Raw genomic sequence first — 7,500 nt, forward strand, 5'->3', positions numbered from 1 at the left:
GAGGTGCTGAGTTGAAATTTGGTGACAAGATCCTTGAGGGAGCCTAGAATCAGTGTGCCAAGTTTAAAAACCTCTAGTCAGACGGTTCTATGCGTTGCCATAGAATTTCACTGATTTTAACAAAATTCAAAATGGCGGAAAATCCTCAAGGCAGAATATGACGTCATAGGGTGCGATGGATTCGTCTTGAGCCAAGGATTCCTGCCATAGTGGAATTTTGTTTCTAGCCAAAACGAGTCATGAGATATGAGCCAAAAGACATTTTTCCTAGTTATAGCGCCCCCTAGCAGCCAATTTGTTCCAAATTTTTTGGGGCCCTTTCGGGAGGGGTGCTGCATAAAGGCACCAAGTTTCGTTAAGATACGCCAAAGGGTGGCCGAGAAATGAGCACACTTCCTGTTTCGCATCTTTGCAGCCAAGTTTGATTGGCTGCCACGGCCAAACGCTTGTGAAATTCAAATCACCGGGTATAACTTTTGTGCAGGTTGGTCCAATTATGCTATCTTCCAAGTTTGGGAGAAATTGGTAAAAAATTGAGGGAGTTGAAACATTTTAATTGATTTTCACAAAATTCAAAATGGCGGGAAAAATATATGGGCGGGAAATGACGTCATGGGGTGCGTTGGATTCGTCTTGGCCCAAGGATTCCAGGGATACCAAGTTTTTGAAAATCAGACCAACGGTTCAAAAGTTACAAGCAGAAATGTACCTGGGACTTTGACCTGTTGGTGGCGCTAACGGGTTTGAGGTAGAGGCCTGAAATTTGGTGAGAGGAATGTTGAGAGTGTCTAGAATCAGTGTGCCAAATTTCACAACTTTTTACCAGACGGTTCTATGGGCTGCCATAGACTTGCAGAGGCGGAAGTGGACTGAATAATAATAATAATAATAATAATAATAATAATAATAATAATAATAATAATAATAAGAAACAATAGAATCACTATGGGTGCCTTCGCAGCTTTGCTGCTTGGCCCCCAAATATAGCTGCAAGCAGCAATGTGGGGGCCAAGCAGAATATGAGCCTAGTCGGAAGGCCAGCAGAATGCACTTGGGCCAGGTAATGCCCTTGTGCAGCTTAGTCCAAAGTTGCTATCTACCAAGTTTGGGAGAAATTGCTGAAAAATTGAGGGAGGAGAAGCATTTTAATTGATTTTTACAAAATTCAAAATGGCGGAAAATCGTAAAGGCTAAATATGACGTCATAGGCTGCGATGGATTCGGCTTGAGCCAAGGATTCCAGAGATAGTGGAATTTTGTTTCTAGCCCAAACAGATCATGAGATATGAGCCAAAAGTAATTTTTCCTAGTTATAGCGCCCCCTAGCTGCCAAGTTGTTCCAAGTTTTTTGGGGACCTTTCTGGTGGCGTCTGGCAAAAGGCCACCAAGTTTCATTAAGATCTGCCAAAGGGCGGCCGAGATGTGAGCACACATCCTCTTTTGCGTCTGAGGAGCCAAATTTGATTGGCTGCCACGGCCAAACGCTTATGAAATTCATAAATCCGTGTAAGATTCTTGTGCAGCTTCGTCCACAGTTACTATGTACCAAGCTTGGGAGAAATTGGTCAAAAACTGAGGGAGAAGAAGCATTTTAATAGATTTTCACATAATTCAAAATGGCGGAAAATCTACCAGGTGCAATATGACGAGACAGGGCGCGTTGGATTCGATGTCACCAAGGCATTCCAGAGATCCTAAGATTTTGACGATCAGACGTATGGTTCAAAAGTAACAACCAGAAATGTACCTGCGAATTTGACCTGTTGGTGGCGCTAGAGAGTTTGAGGTGGTGAGTTGAAACTTGGCGACAAGACCCTTGAGGGAGCGTAGAATCAGGCTGCCAAATTTGAAAACCTCTAGTCATATGGTTCTATGGGTTGCCATCGAATTTCATTGATTTTAACAAAATTCAAAATGGTGCAAAAACCTCAAGTCAGAATATGACGTCATAGGGTGCGATGGATTCGTCTTGACACATGGATTCCAGAGATAATGGAATTTTGTTTCTACCCAAAACGCATCATGAGATATGAGCCAAAAGAAATTTTTCAGAGTTATAGCGCCCCCTAGCAGCCAATATGTTCCAAATTTTTTGCTGCCCTTTGGGGAGGCGTGGTGCATAATGCCACCAAGTTTCGTTAAGATACGCCAAAGGGTGGCCGAGAAATGAGCACACTTCCTGTTTTGCATCTGCCTTCCAATTTTGATTGGCTGCCACGGCCAAACGCTTAGGAAATTCTAAAAACCGGGTAAGTTTTTTATGCAGCTTAGTCCCCAGTTGCCATCTATCACGTTGGGGAGAAATTCTTCAAAAATTGAGGGAGGAGAAACATTTTAATTGATTTTCACATAATTCAAAATGGCGGAAAATCTACTGGGTGGAATATGACGAGACAGGGCGGGTTGGATTCCGTTTGAGCCAACCATCCCACCGATACTAAGAAATTGATGATCAGACGTAGTGTTCAAAAGTAACAAGCAGAAATGTCCCTGTCATTTTGACCTGTTGGTGGCACTAGAGAGTTTGAGGTGTTGAGTTGAAATTTGGTGACATGATCCTTGAGGCAGCCTAGAATCAGTGTGCCAAGTTTAAAAACCTCTAGTCAGACGGTTCTATGCGTTGCCATAGAATTTCATTGATTTTAACAAAATTCAAAATGGCGGAAAATCCTCAAGGCAGAATATGACGTCATAGGTTGCGATGGATTCGTCTTCAGCCAAGAATTCCTGGCGTAGTGGAATTTTGTTTCTAGGCCAAATGCATCATGAGATATGAGCCAAAAGACATTTTTCCTAGTTATAGCGCCCCCTAGCGGCCAATTTGTTCCACCTTTTTTGTGGCCCTTTGAGAAGGGGTAGCGCATAATCCCACCAAGTTTCGTCAAGATAGGCCAAAGGGCCGCCGAGATATGAGCACACTTCCTGTTTCGCGTCTTCGCAGCCAAATTTGATTGGCTGCCACAGCCAAACGCTTGTGAAATTCAAATCCCCGGGTATAACTTTTGTGCAGGTTGGTCCACTTATGCTATCTTCCAAGTTTGGGAGAAATTGGTAAAAAATTGAGGGAGTTGAAACATTTTAATTGATTTTCACAAAATTCAAAATGGCGGGAATAATATATGGGCGCAAATGACGTCATGGGGTGCGTTGGATTCGTCTTGGCCCAAGGATTCCACCGATACCAAGTTTTTGAAAATCAGACCAACGGTTCAAAAGTTACAAGCAGAAATGTACATGGGATTTTGACCTGTTGGTGGCGCTAACGGGTTTGAGGTAGATGCCTGAAATTTGCTGAGAGGAATGTTGAGAGTGTCTAGAATCAGTGTGCCAAATTTCACAACTTTTTACCAGACGGTTCTATGGGCTGCCATAGACTTGCAGAGGCGGAAGTGGACTGAATAATAATAATAATAATAATAATAATAATAATAATAATAATAATAATAATAATAAACAATAGAATCACTATGGGTGCCTTCGCAGCTTCGCTGCTTGGCCCCCAATAATAAATATAGCTGCAAGCAGCAATGTGGGGGCCACGCAGCATATGGGCCGAGTCGTAAGGCCAGCAGAATGCACTTGGGCCAGGTAATGCCCTTGTGGAGCTTAGTCCAAAGTTGCTATCTACCAAGTTTGGGAGAAATTGGTGAAAAATTGAGGGAGGAGAAGCATTTTAATTGATTTTTACAAAATTCAAAATGGCGGAAAATCCTAAAGGGTGAATATGACGTGATAGGGTGCGATGGATTCGGCTTGAGCCAAGGATTCCAGAGCTAGTGGAATTTTGTTTCTAGCCCAAACGTATCATGAGATATGAGCCAAAATTCCTTTTTGCTAGTTATAGCGCCCCCTAGCGGCCAAGTTGGTCCAAGTTTTTTGGGGACCTTTCTGGTTGTGTCTAGCATAATGCCACCAAGTTTCGTTAAGATCTGCCAAAGTGCGGCCGAGATGTGAGCACACATCCTCTTTCGCGTCTGTGCAGCCAAATTTGATTGGCTGCCACGGCCAAACGCTTATGAAATTCGAAAATCCGTGTAAGATTCTTGTGCAGCTTCATCCACAGTTGCTATGGACCAAATTTGGGAGAAAATGGTCAAAAACTGAGGGAGGAGTAGCATTTTAATTGATTTTCACATAATTCAAAATGGCGGAAAATCTACCAGGTGCAATATGACGAAACAGGGCGCGTTGGATTCATTTTGACGGAAGCATTCCAGAAAGACTAAGATTTTGACGATCAGACGTATGTTCCAAAAGTAACAACCAGAAATGTACCTGCGAATTTGACCTGTTGGTGGCGCTAGAGAGTTTGAGGTGGTGAGTTGAAATTTGGTGACAAGACCCTTGAGGGAGCCTAGAATCAGTCTGAAAAATTTGAAAACCTCTAGTCATACGGTTCTATGGGTTGCCATCTAATTTCATTGATTTTAACAAATTTCAAAATGGCGGAAAATCCTCAAGGCAGAATATGACGGCATAGGGTGCGATGCATTCGTCTTGACCCATGGATTCCAGAGATAGTAGAATTTTGTTTCTACCCAAAACGCATCATGAGATATGAGCCAAAAGACATTTTTCCTAGTTATAGCGCCCCCTAGCAGCCAATTTGTTCCAAATTTTTTGCTGCCCTTTGGGGAGGGGTGCTGCATAAGGCCACCAAGTTTTGTTAAGATAGGCCAAAGGGTGGCCGAGAAATGAGCACACTTCCTGTTTTGCATCTGCAAGCCAAATTTGATTGGCTGCCACAGCCAAACGCTTAGGAAATTCTAATTACCGGGTAAGTTTCTTGTGCAGATTAGTCCCCAGTTGCCATCTACCAAGTTTGGGAGAAATTGTTCAAAAATTGAGGGAGGAGAAGCATTTTAATTGATTTTCACATAATTCAAAATGGCGGAAAATCTACTGGGTGTGATATGACGAGACAGGGTGCGTTGTAGTCGGTCTGACCCAAGCATTCCAGCGATACTAAGATTTTGATGATCAGACGTATGGTTCAAAAGTAACAAGCAGAAATGTACCTGCGACTTTGACCTGTTGGTGGCGCTAGAGACTTTGATGTGCTGAGTTGAAATTTGGTGACAAGATCCTTGAGGCAGCCTAGAATCAGTGTGCCAAGTTTAAAAACCTCTAGTCAGATGGTTCTATGTGTTGCCATAGAATTTCATTGATTTTAACAAAATTCAAAATGGCGGAAAATCCTCAAGGCAGAATATGACGTCATAGGATGTGATGGATTCGTCTTGACCCATGGATTCCAGATATAGTTGAATTTTCTTTCTAGCTAAAACGCATCATGAGATATGAGCCAAAAGACATTTTTCCTAGTTATAGCGCCCCCTAGCGTCCAATTTGGGCCAAATTTTTTGTGGCCCTTTGAGAAGGGGTTTCGCATAATGCCACCAAGTTTCGTCAAGAGAGGCCAAAGGGCCACCGAGATATGAGTGCACTTCCTGTTTTGCATCTGCGAAGCCAAATTTGATTGGCTGCCACGGCCAAACGTTTATGAAATTCAAATCACCGGGTATAACTTTTGTGCATGTTGGTCCAATTATGCTATCTTCCAAGTTTGGGAGAAATTGGTAAAAAATTGAGGGAGTTGAAACATTTTAATTGATTTTCACAAAATTCAAAATGGCGGGAAAAGTTTATGGGCGGTAAATGACGTCATGGGGTGCGTTGGATTCGTCTTGGCCCAAGGATTCCAGGGATACCAAGGTTTTGAAAATCAGACCAACGGTTCAAAAGTTACAAGCAGAAATGTACCTGCAACTTTGACCTGTTGGTGGCGCTAGAGGCTTTGAGATAGAGGCCTGAAATTTGCTGAGAGGAATGGTGAGACTGTCTAGAATCAGGGTGCCAAATTTCAAAACTTTTTACCAGACGGTTCTATGGGCTGCCATAGACTTGCAGAGGCGGAAGTGGACTGAATAATAATAATAATAATAATAATAATAATAATAATAATAATAATAATAAGAAACAATAGAATCACTATGGGTGCCTTCGCAGCTTCGCTGCTTGGCCCCCAATAATAATAATAATAATAATAAGAAACAATAGAATCACTATGGGTGCCTTCGCAGCTTCGCTGCTTGGCCCCCAATAATAATAATAAGAAACAATAGAATCACTATGGGTGCCTTCGCAGCTTCGCTGCTTGGCCCCCAAATATAGCTGCAAGCAGCAATGAGGGGGCCAAGCAGGCTATGAGCCTAGTCGTCAGGCTCGCAGAATGCATTTGGGCCAGACAGATGGTCACGAGCACACACAAGAAGTTTCATGTCGATATACCATCGTTTGACTGAGATACAAGGTCATTTGTTGTTCGGCGGCTTCATCATCAAATTCGATTGACTGTGATGGCTGAAATTACTTCAAGTGTACTTGGTGTGTATGTGTGTGTGTGTGTGTGTGTGTGTGTGTGCTAGAAGACTGCTGACATATGAGCTCAATGACATATGAGCCAAAATATATTTTGTATAGTTATAGCGCCCCCTAATGGCCAATGTGCACCAAATTTGGTAGGAGAGCTTGCGGAGGGGTGGGGCATAATCCCACCAAGGTTGGTTAAGAAATGTCAAAGGGCTGCCGAGATATGAGCTCACATCCTGTTTGACATCTTCGCAGCTGAGTTTCATTGGCTGCTGCGGCCAAACAGTTTAAAAATTTCAAAAGACTGAGGATAAATTTTGTGCGGCTTGGTGCAATGATGCTATCAACCAAGTCTGGGCAAATTTGGTCAAAAATTGAGGGAGGAGTAGCAATTTACATGATTTTAACAAATTTCAAAATGGCGGAAAATCTACCAGGTGCAATATGACGAGATAGGATAGGTTGGATTCGGTTTGACCGATGGATTCCAGCAATACTAAGATTTTGACAATCAGCCGTACGGTTCAAAAGTAACAAGCAGAAATGAACTTCCAACTTTGTCCTGTTGGTGGCGCTAGAGAGTTTGAGGCGGTGAGTTGAAATTTGCTGACAAGAACCTTGAGCGAGCCTAGAATCAGTGTGCCAAATTTCTCAACCTCTCGTCTGACGGTTCTATGGGTTGCCATAGAATTTCATTGATTTTAACAAAATTCAAAATGGCGGAAAATCCTCAAGGCTGAATATGACGTGATAGGGTGCGATGGATTCGGCTTGAACCAAGGATTCCAGAGATCGTTGAATTTTGTTTTTAGCCCAAACGCATCATGAGATATGAGCCAAAATTCATTTTTGCTAGTTATAGCGCCCCCTAGCGGCCAAGTTGGTCCACGTTTTTTGGGCACCTTTCTGGTGGTGTCTGTCATAATGCCACCAAGTTTCGTTAAGATCTGCCAAAGGGCGGCCGAGATGTGAGCACACATCCTCTTTCGCGTCTGTGCAGCCAAATTTGATTGGCTGCCACAGCCAAACGCTTATGAAATTCGAAAATCCGTGTAAGATTCTTGTGCAGTTTCCTCCACCGTTGCTATGGACCAAATTTGGGAGAAAATGGTCAAAAACTGAGGGAGG

This window comes from Neoarius graeffei, chromosome 18 (genome assembly GCF_027579695.1).
Source record: "Neoarius graeffei isolate fNeoGra1 chromosome 18, fNeoGra1.pri, whole genome shotgun sequence".
In the NCBI taxonomy this organism is placed as follows: Eukaryota; Metazoa; Chordata; class Actinopteri; order Siluriformes; family Ariidae; genus Neoarius; species Neoarius graeffei.